We start from the raw sequence: 11,547 nt of genomic DNA on the forward strand, positions 1-11,547 counted from the left end.
GCAATGTGTAAAGCTGGCTTTAGATTAACACAAGATCTTACGGCTTTGGCTAAATAAGCAAAGTCTGCAGAGCATAAGAAGATCACACAAATCAGAATCTCGAACCAATCTTTTGTCCTTTGCATTGTGGAAGGATGCTATTTCTTTTAAAAAATATTAATTAGATTTTTTTGAAAATTATTTTGGGGCAAACTATTTTTTTTTCAAATAAAAATAATAGGCAGAAGGGGGCAAAGACTGCATATAATTTATTCGTTGTTTATTTACGTTGGATTTTACATTTTATGTAAGTGGCAGTAAGCATGGCACTGGTGTACCCACAAGAAGTTTAGGCCATGGTTTTGAGCATGTGAATAAGGAAGGTCAGTCCCTAGGTCAATGCTGTAAGGTGGGGTGACGATTGGTTTGGAGTTATGTGATAACAATAATAATAATCTTTATTTCTATAGCGCCAACATATTCCGCAGCGCTTTACAATTCAGGAGGATCATATACAAACAACAGTTATAGAAAATACAATATTAAGAGGGAAAAAAAAAAGACAACCCTGCTCGTGAGAGCTTACAATCTACAATGAGATATGGGGGGGCTAAGGTACAAGTGCTTATTTACAATGACAATCCAGCCATCTCAAGAAAATGGGGGATAGATAATGGCTTCCTGGACCAGTTAGCCAGAGCCATGAGATGCATTTGCGTGCCATGGAGTTTGATGTGGAGTTATGTTGTGAGAAGTTGTAGAGGGACTATGTGAATCGAATCTGATTAGAGAGTGTGATAGGCCGCCCTAAAAAGATGCGTCTTTAGGGTGCGTCTGAAGCTGAGTAAGTTGTGATTTGTCCTAACTTCATGGGGTAGAGCATTCCAGAGGGTTGGTGCAGCTCGGAAGAAGTCTTGGATCCGGGAGTGGGAGGTTCGAATTAGTGTACACAATCATGCATGGCTCCTGCATAGCTGTGATGAACCAGATAAAATGGATGGTTCACTTGCCTTTATTTAGGGTGGAGGTATGGAGTTATGTTGGTTATGCTAAATTGTCAGAGAACCTATTTTTAAATGAGTTCCATCAAGTGACTGCAAGAGGAAAATACATGAGGGAGATGTGATGGACTAAAGGCCCCGTTACACGCAACGACGTATCTAACGATATATCGCCGGGGTCACGGATTCCGTGACGTGCATCCGGCATAGTTAGCGACGTTGCGTGTGACAGCAAGGAGCTACTATTAATGATGGAAAATACTCACCTTATCGTCCATCGTTGACACGTCATTCCTTTTGAAAAATTCATTGATTGTTGAGCTTGCAGGTTGTTCGTTGTTCCCGAGGCAGCACTCGTCGCTACGTGTGACACCTCGGGAACGACGAAGTACAGCTTACTTGTGGCCGGCGTCAATGCGGAAGGAAGGAGGTGGGCGGGATGTTACGTCCCACTCATCTCCGCCCCTCCGCTTCTATTGGGCAGCCGCTTAGTGACACCGCTGTGACGCCGAACGAACTGCCCCCTTAGAAAGGAGGCTGTTCGCCGGCAACAGCGACGTCGCTATGCAGGTAAGTCCCGTGTGACGGCTCCGAACGATATTGTGCTCCATGGGCAGCGATTTGCCCGTGATGCACAAATGACGGGGGGCGGGTGCTTTCACCAGCGATATCGCCAGCAATATCGCTGCGTATAACACCCCCTTTAGGCATTTGGTCTGGACAGTAAGCTGCAATGTCTGTGTAGGCCTTGACAAACTGCTAAAGCAGGTAAGCTTAATAGTCTACATGTGAAATGACCAAGGAACCACCAATATCTCTGGCTTAAAAGTCATCTCCATAAAACTTGTTGTAGCAGCCGTTGAAGTGATGGTGTGTCTCATCTAAAAGGGGCTATGTTATGTTCCTTTGTAGCCAAAAGGTAAAGTTGTTCCTGATTTCAGCCCGTTGAGTTTTTACCACCATTTGTCCATGTCTCTATTCCAATGTATCCTAAATATTCAGTGGCTGTCTTTGTGTCTTAGGGGTACTTTGCACGTTGCGACATTGCTACTGCGATATCGTCTGGATCAAATCGAAAGTGACGCACATCCTGCACCAGTAATGACGTTGCAACGTGTAAAGCCTAGATGCACCGATAAACGATCGCAAAAGCATCGTAAATCGTTGATCTGTGTAGTGTCGGTCATTTTCATAATGTCGCTGCAGCAACAGGTACGATGTTGTTCCTCGTTCCTGCGGCAGCACACATCACTGTGGGTGAAGCCGCAGGAGTGAGGAACATCTCCTTACCTGCGTCCCACGGCTCACGCCGGCTATGCGGAAGGAAGGAGATGGGCGGGATGTTTACGTCCCGCTCATCTCCGCCCCTCCACTTCTATTGGCTGCCTGCCGTGTGACATCACTGTGACGCCGCACGACCCACCCCCTTAAGAAGGAGGCGGGTCCCCGGCCAGAGCGATGTCGCAGGGCAGGTAAGTGCATGTGAAGCTGCCGTAGCGATAATGTTCGCTACAGCAGCTATCACAATATATCGTATCTGCGACGGGGGCGGGGACAATCGCGCTCGGCATCGCTAGCATCGGCTAGCGATGTCGCAGCGTGCAAAGTACCCCTTGGGTTTGTGCCCATAATCAGTGTTTTGGATGCAGTGTGTTTTTGCTGTGTCTAAAACGCTGTGATATACAGTACAAGCACAGTGGATGGGATTTCTAGACTAGAGATGAGCAATGTTCGAATCAAACCGTTCGCCAATTTCAAATTCGAGTTGTTTTGGGACATGTTTAAGTCGTTCGACGAACTCGAACGATTTGCTTCACGTTCGACAGTTCGAGTTAATGTCCGATAACGGTTCGATCACCAAAAGCGTGGCTTTTCACAGTAAGGCTATTTGCGCACGTTGCGTATTTGCATGCATCCTGCGTCCCCAGCACAATCCCTCTCTCTTTCCTACTCACCGATCAGCTGCACGGCTGTCAAAAAGCTCCAGTGGCTTTTCCTCTTTTGAAAATGGCTGCCGCTCATTATTCAATCTCGTTTTCCCCGCTTTCCCCACCAACCAGTGCCCATGATTGGTTGCAGTCAGACATGCCCCCACGCTGAGTGAAAGCTGTCTCACTGCAACCAATCACAGCTGCCGGTGGGTGGGTCTGTATCATGAAGTAAAATAAATAAATAATTAAAGAAAAAAACAAAAAAATAATTGTGGTCCCCCCAATTTTGATACCAGCCAAGATAAAGCCACACGGCTGGAGGCTGGTATTGTCAGGATGGGGAGCGCCACGTTATGGGGAGCCCACCACTCTAACAATATCAGCCAGCAGCCACCCGGAATTGCCGCATCCATTAGATGCGACAGTCCCGGGACTCTACTCGGCTCATCCCGAATTACCCTGGTGCGGTGGCAATCAGGGTAATAAGGAGTTAAATGGCAGCTTATAGCTGCCCCTAAGTCCTAGGTTAATCATGGCAGGCGTCTCCCCCGAGATACCTTCCATGATTAACCTTTAAGTGAAAGTAAATAAACACACACAACGAAAAATCCTTTATTTGGAATAAAAGACAAAAAACCCCCTCATTTACCACTTTATTAATCCCCAAACACCCATCCAGGTCCGAAGTAATCCACATGACACTTTCAGCTCTGCTACATGAAGCTGACAGGGAGCGCCGTAGAACACGACCGCTCTGTGTCAGCTCCACGCAGCAACTGAAGTGAGCCGCGCTGTCCCCGGAGACTTCACTCAGGTAGTGCCTGTGTGTGTGCGAGAATGATGATGGGGGCGGTGTGCGGGGATGATGATTGGGGCGGTAGTGCCGGGGTGTGTGCGGGGATGATGTTGGGGGCGGTAGAGCCGGGGTGTGTGCGGGGATGATGATGGGGGAGGTACTGCCGGGGTGTGTGCGGTGATGATGATGGGGGTGGTAGTGCCGGGGTGTGTGCGGTGATTATGATGGGGGCGGTAGTGCTTGCGTGTGTGCGGTGATGATGATGAGTGTGGTAGTGCCGGGGTGTGTGCAGGGATGATGATGAGTGCGGTAGTGTCGGGGTGTGTGTGGTGATGATGATGGGGGCAGTAGTTCTTGTGTGTCTGCGGTGATAATGAGTGCGGTAGTGCCGGGGTGTGTGCGGGGATGATGATAGGTGCGGTAATGCCGGGGTGTGTGCGGGGATGATGATGAGGGCGGTACTGCCTGGGTGTGTGCGAGGATGATGATTGGTGCGGTAGTGCTTGCGTGTGTGCAGTGATGATGATGGGGTGGTAGTGCCGGGGTTTGTGCGGGGATGATGATGGGGGCGGTAGTGCCGGGGTGTGTGCGGGGATGATGATGGGTGCGGTAGTGCTTGCGTGTGTGCGGTGATGATGATGGGGGCGGTACTGCCGGGGTGTATGCGTTGATGATGATGGAGGCGGTAGTGCCAGGGTGTGTGCGGTGATGATGATGGGGGCGGTAGTGCTTGCGTGTGTGCGGTGATGATGATGGGGGCAGTAGTGCTTGTGTGTGCGGGGATGATAATGGGGGCAGTAGTGCCGGGTTGAGTGCGGTGATGATGATGGGGGCGGCAGTGCTTGTGTGTGTGCAGTGATGATGGCTGCGGTAGTGCCGGGTTGTGTGCGGGGATAATGATGAGGGCGGTAGTACTTGCGTGTGTGCGGTGATGATGATGAGGGCGGTAGTGCTTGCGTGTGTGTGGTGATGATGTGTGTAGTAGTGCTGAGGTGTGTGCAGGGATAATGATGGGGCGGTAGTGCCAGGGTGTGTGCGGTGATGATGATGGGTGCGGTAGTGCTTGCGTGTGTGCAGTGATGATGATGGGGCGGTAGTGCCGGGGTTTGTGCGGGGATGATGATGGGGCGGTAGTGACGGGGTGTGTGCGAGGATGATGATGGGTGCGGTAGTGCTTGCGTGTGTGCAGTGATGATGATGGGGCGGTAGTGCCGGGGTTTGTGCGGGGATGATGGGGGCGGTAGTGCCGGGGTGTGTGCGGGAATGATGATGGGTGCGGTAGTGCTTGCGTGTGTGCGGTGATGATGATGGGGGCGGTACTGCCGGGGTGTATGCGTTGATGATGATGGAGACGGTAGTGCCAGGGTGTGTGCGGTGATGATCATGGGGGCGGTAGTGCTTGCGTGTGTGCGATGATGATTATGGGGGCGGTAGTGCCGGGGTGTGTGCGGGGATGATGATGGGGGAAGTAGTGCCGGGATGTGTGCGGGGACGATAATGGGTGCGGTAGTGCTTGCGTGTGTGCAGTGATGATGATGGGGGCGGTACTACCAGGGTGTGTGCGGTGATGATGATGGGGGTGGTAGTGCCGGGGTGTGTGCGATGATAATGAGGGCGGTAGTGCTTGCGTGCTTGCGGTGAGGATGATGATGGGGGCGGTAGTTCTTGCGTGTGTGCGGGGATTATGATGGGGGCGATAGTGCCAGTGTGTGTGCAGTGATGACGATAGGGGCTTTAGTGCAGGGGTGTGTGCAGTGATGATGGTGGGGGCGGTAGTGCTTGCGTGTGTGCAGTGATGATGGGTGCGGTAGTGCCAGGGTGTGTGCGGGGATGATGATGGGGGCGGTAGTGTTTGCGTGTGAGCGGTGATGATTATGGGGGCGGTAGTGCTTGTGTGTGTGCGGTGATGATGGGTGTGGTAGTGCCGGGGGGTGTGTGCGGTGATGATGATGGGGGCGGTAGTGCTTGCGTGTGTGTGGTGATAATGATGGGGGCAGTAGTGCTTGTGTGTGTGCGGGGATGATAATGGGGGCGGTAGTGCCGGGGTGAGTGCGGTGATGATGATGGGGGCGGTAGTGCTTGTGTGTGTGCAGTGATGATGGCTGCGGTAGTGCCGGGTTGTGTGCGGGGATAATGATGAGGGCGGTAGTACTTGCGTGTGTGCGGTGATGATGATGAGGGTGGTAGTGCTTGCGTGTGTGCAGAGATGATGTGTGCAGTAGTGCTGAGGTGTGTGCGGTGATGATGATGGGTGCGGTAGTGCTTGCGTGTTTGCGGTGATGATTATGGGGGCGGTAGTGCCGGGGTGTGTGCGGGGATAATGATGCGGGCAGTAGTGCCGGGATGTGTGCGGGGACGATAATGGGTGCGGTAGTCCTTGCTTGTGTGCGGTGATGATGATGGGGGCGATACTGCCAGGGTGTGTGCGGTGATGATGATGGGGGCGGTAGTGCCGGGGTGTGTGCGATGATAATGAGGGCGGTAGTGCTTGCGTGTGTGCGGTGATGATGATGATGGGGGCGGTAGTTCTTGCGTGTGTGCGGGGATTATGATGGGGGCGGTAGTGCCAGTGTGTGTGCGGTGATGACGATAGGGGCTTTAGTGCCGGGGTGTGTGCGGTGATGATGGTGGGGGCGGTAGTGCTTGCATGTGTGCAGTGATGATGTGTGCGGTAGTGCCAGGGTGTGTACGGGAATGATGATGGGGGCGGTAGTGCTTGCGTGGGGGCAGTGATGATTATGGGGGCGGTAGTGCTTGTGTGTGTGCGGTGATGATGGGTGTGGTAGTGCCGGGGTGTGTGCATGGATGATGATGGGTGCGGTAGTGCTTGCGTGTGTGCAGTGATGGTGATGGGGGCGGTAGTGCCGGGGTGTGTGCAGTGATGATGATGGGGGCGGTAGTGCTTGCGTGTGTGCGGCGATGATGATGGGGGCGGTACTGCCGGGGTGTGTGCGGCGATGATGATGGGGGCGGTAGTGCCGGGGTGTGTGCGGTGATGATGAGGGGAGCGGTACTGTCGGGGTGTGCGCGGGGATGATGGGGGCGGTAGTGCCAGGGTGTGTGCAGGGATGATGATGGGGGCGGTAGTGCCAGGATGTGTGCAGGGATGATGATGAGTGCGGTAGTTCTGGGGTGTGTGCGGGGATGATGATGCAGGGCACTGCGGCCGATGCCGCTGCCCCTGACTGCTTAGCCCCTTGCTATGCCCCCATGGTCACCTCTCCCTCCTCCTCACTGTGCAATGTCCCCCGCTGCCCCTCTTCCTTGCTGGGACCTCCTCCAGGTCATATAATCAGACTCCGGAGTCCCTCCTTTCTCTTACCACAATCTGCCCTCAGGGTGAGCATCACCGATGGACCCCCTGGAAGCAGCGGTAAGAGAAAGGATCGGACGGAAGGGAGCCGAATGGCTTGCCTCCCTTGTGGGCACCAGCTCCCTCCTGCCGGTTCCCAGCAGCGGTGGGCGCGGGTCTTCCAGACCCTCCCGTCCACCACAGCGTTTAGGCCCCACAACAGACCCCAGGCGCAGGGTGGCCTGGTCCAGAAGGTCCGGTCCGCTCTCACCTCCGTCCCACGAACCCCCGGTTCCCCTAGCAGCGTGGGCACCACTGCCACGCAGCGCACCTCCCCCCAGGCATGGTGCGCCCCCCCAGATGACGCGGCCCCCATGTTACTCACCGTTATATGCGGAGGCTGTGTCACATCCGGTAACCATGGCCGCCGCGTCACTTCCTGTGATGCGGCGACCATGTGACCAAACGTCACTTCTGGTTTGCAGGTCCCGGACCGGAAGTGACGTCAGAATAGGAAAAAGCGGCAAATTTAAAGGGAAATACAGCAAGAAACATACATGCTGTACATCGTCACTTCTGACCCCGCGTTCGCACACATTACAGAGCAAACGTGGTGGCCAGCAGCAGCCTCCCACTCATCATCCAGCCAGCAATCTCCACTGCCCCTTTATCGCACATCAGCAGCCAGGAACCATGGGAGCATCAGAAAGCAGAAGCTCATCAGCTGAGGGATCTGCACGCTCTGACTCGCACCAGCAATTCAGGGACTACCATGGGCACCTTTCCCAAGCTGACTCTAGCAAGAACATGGAGCACCATGGGAGAGGAGGACACATCTTTACCCCTGACACCACCATGCTCCCACCTACCACTATAACAACAGGAAATGCAAGGTACCCCACCTTTAGATTTTCCTCCCCTACACCCCCTGCCAACCCCTGCAATCCATCCATTGCCCATCCTGCCAGTAAACCATTCGCAGGTGGAAACAAGGCACTCCTTGCCGTCACATGTGGGGTCAGCTGAGCCGGTCATGTTGGCTTCCGATCGCAGGCCCCGTAGGGGTCATGAACACAGAAGATCGCCGTCCACTTCCCGCAGCAGGAGCCGAGATAGCCACGAACACCATTCCTGGCGCTCATGGCGAAATCACCATTCCCGTTCGTCCAACCGCAGCAAGAGGTCATCCCGCAGGAGACACCACACACCATCCAGCACTGCGTCATCTGACTCTCGCCGCAGCCGCTTACTAAGCAGCCCTCCAGGCGAAAGGTTTGCTACCCACCGCCACCACGGTGAACCACTACGCGAAGAACTACCCCAGATGACGACGCCAGAGGATCAACCTACGACATCGGCCGGTGAGTACAGCTTTACCAGCGCTTGGGCAGGGGGTACCCATCCAGGGGTAGTCAGAGAAGCGGGTCATGCATCATCAGGAGTAGTTCTGGTCAACCCCGCATTTGTAGAATGCCAGGATGTAGCGCAGCAGTGTCCAGACTTACACAGGGACATGTTCTACTGCGGTGTATCTCCACGAGGAACTCACCTAACCCCAGAAACAGTTCAAAAAATTTGGGCTAACGAATACGTGGCTATCTGGTCCCTAATATCAGTAGACCAAAACACTGTTGACAAAGAAAGGTGAGGCAATGACCACCAATTCGCTAAAAAACCCACTGTAGCCAAAAACATAAATAATTGGTTGCAGGCTTTCTGTGTTCTGGGGTGCGTGATGGGTCAGAAGCACCCCGAACGCTGCTCAGAACTCTTCACGTACTGTGACATCATTTACAACTCCTATTAAACTCATGGGGGTTCTGCGTGGTGGAAGTACGATGAAGAATTTAGGAGACGCATGGCACTCCAACTACAACTTGGTTGGGGCATTAAAGCGACTGATTCGTGGCTCAGACTTATGATGGCACAAAAGTCCTATCAGTCCTTTCCAGGCCTCCCACCATGCTACACCTGGAGCTGCAAACGTCTGCAAACCTGGCTGCTGCTGGCTCTTCAACGAAGGTCATTGCAGGTTTCAAGGTCTCTGCAAATACAAGCACGAATGCTCTTCGTGCGGGGGCAATCACACCTCCTCCAAATGCGACAAGCAACCATCCAGGCACCACGCTAAAAATGCACCACCAGGTCCCAAAGACTCCAATGAACGTGCACGAGATGGAGCCATGGCTAGAATGTTACCCCAATAAGGCTGCGGCCAACACCATCAGGGATGGTTTCACCCATGGTTTCTTTATTCCCTTTATTTTCTCCTCAGAATCAACCTTCGCCCCAACCTAAAATCTGCTCGGGACCTCCCACAGGTCCTGGAGAACAAACTACTCAAGGAACAAAGAGCGCTGGGCTGCGTAGTAGGCCCATTTACTGATTTACCATTTTCAAACCTTCGCGTTTCACCCCTAGGGGTAGTGCCTAAGAAAGAAAAGGGTGAATTTCGCCTCATACACCACTTATCCTTCCTGGCTGGGAGGTCAGTGAATGACGGCATCCCCGCAGAGGACTCAGCAGTTTCCTACGTGTCTTTTGACAAAGCGGTCGCACTTGTGCAAAAAGCGGGGCAGGGAGCATTAATGTCAAAATCGGGCATAGCGTCCGTCTTTCGCCTGCTACCGGTACACCCCGATTGTCACCAGCTGCTAGGGTGCTATTTCAACAAACAGTTCTTTTTCGACATGTGTCTTCCCATGGGTTGCTCCATATCCTGCTCTCACTTTGAGCTCTTCAGCTGTTTCCTGGAATGGGTGGTTAAGGACGTAGCAAAGAATAAATCGGTCACCCATTATCTGGATGATTTCCTGTTCGTTGGCCCCACCAACTCGGAAACATACGCAAACGCGTTAAAATCCTTCCAGGTCTTAGCAGACAAGTTTGGGGTTCCGCTGTCGGACGAAAAAACAGTTGGCCCTGTGACATGCCTTTCCTTTTTGGGAATCGAAAAATACTCAATTAACATGATGTTTCGGTTACCACTGGAAAAGGTCCAAAAAACCACATTGCTTATTGACGGTTTCTGCGCGGTTCGCAAGGCAACCCTGGCGCAAATGCAATCTTTATTAGGCCTACTCGCCTTCGCCGATAGAGTCATGCCCATGGAAAGGGTCTTTTCCCGGAGGCTTTGCCTGGCCACTAGGGGCATAGCTGCCCCCCATCACAGGATTCGCATCACCAGCGCTCTACGCGAGGACCTGGGTATGGAGGTCTTTCCTAGCTACTTACAATGGACGCACATGTTTCCAAGAAAAGGAGGTTTCCAGCTCACACATATCTCTATTTTCGTATGCTGCCTGGTCCACTGGATTCTGAGTTTTCCTTGGTCCCAATTGGTGCGCTAATTGCTGGCCCGACACATGGCACTTGTCAGGCCGGACAAAAAATATCACGTTACTCGAGCTGTTCCCTATAATAGTAGCTACATCTCTGTGGGCAGAACAGCTGGCGAACAAACGAATCTGCTTCTGGACGGACAACATAAGTGTCGTTCACGCCATAAACCACCTATCATCTTCCTCCCCGCCAGTGATCAGCTTACTGCGCTATTTAGTTCTCAAGTGCCTCGAGCATAACATCTGGTTCAGGGCCCGTCACGTGCCAGGGATCAATAACACTATTGCTGATGCCTTATCGCGTTTTTGAATTTCAGAAGTTTCGTGTATTACATCCAGAAGCGGACAGCATGGGAGAGAAGTGTCCACAGTTCCTCTGGACGGTCCCCGAGGACAGCTGATGCCTTTGGTCCAGGCATCCCTAGCTCCATCAACGTGGCGTTCGTACGGTAAGGCTTGGAATGAATGGTTAAATTTAACACAACCGCTGCCTAGCCAGGTGTCTGCTTATTTTCTCAGCAATTCCATTGCTCGGTACATAGCGCATTTGCATACTAATGGCGTGTCGGGTACAGTAGCGCAGCAGTGGCTCGCAGGCATAGCCTTTCACTTCCGGGTTCGTGGATGGCCCGATGTCACCAAGGCCTTCCTGTTCACACAGGCCATTAAAGGCTGGAAGCGGAAGCGTCGGTGCACTAAAAACAGGAGGCCCATTTCATTCGCCATTCGCCATTATTCCTTTCAGGCATAATAAACCAGCTAGGCGACGTATGCGCCAATGAAAGCGAGGTCCACTTGTTCTCGGCCGCCTTCTCGCTTGCATTCTTCGGGGCTTTGCGAATCAGCGAATTAGTCAGCAGATCCTTAGCTCGTCCCGGTGGTCTGCTCCGCGACGATGTTATAATTTGCAATGGTGGAGTACGGGTTCGCATAAGGCGCTCCAAAACAGATCATCTCGGTAGAGGAGTTTGGTTCCCCATTTTCCCGTTTCCCGGACCCCTATGTCTCATCCTTATCTTGCAGCATTACTTAGAGTCTCGGGTTCCCAACAAATTCTTTTTAGAGCACACGGATGGATCCCCACTCACGGCAATGCAGTTTTCAGCCTTGCTAAAAATGTCACTTTCCAGCCTGGGCTTACAGCCAGGGGATTATAGCACGCACTCCTTCCGCATAGGCACAGCAACCGAGGCAGCAAGAGACGGCT

The 11,547-nt window shown here is 52.9% G+C and overlaps 1 pseudogene; it reads left to right on the forward strand.

The window, feature by feature from the left end:
* Window positions 1-10,741, forward strand: part of LOC142289914 (histone deacetylase 1 pseudogene) — a 55,046-nt pseudogene extending 44,305 nt beyond the window's left edge.
* The last annotated feature ends 806 nt before the right edge of the window (window positions 10,742-11,547 follow it).

This window comes from Anomaloglossus baeobatrachus, chromosome 2 (genome assembly GCF_048569485.1).
Source record: "Anomaloglossus baeobatrachus isolate aAnoBae1 chromosome 2, aAnoBae1.hap1, whole genome shotgun sequence".
NCBI lineage: Eukaryota > Metazoa > Chordata > Amphibia > Anura > Aromobatidae > Anomaloglossus > Anomaloglossus baeobatrachus.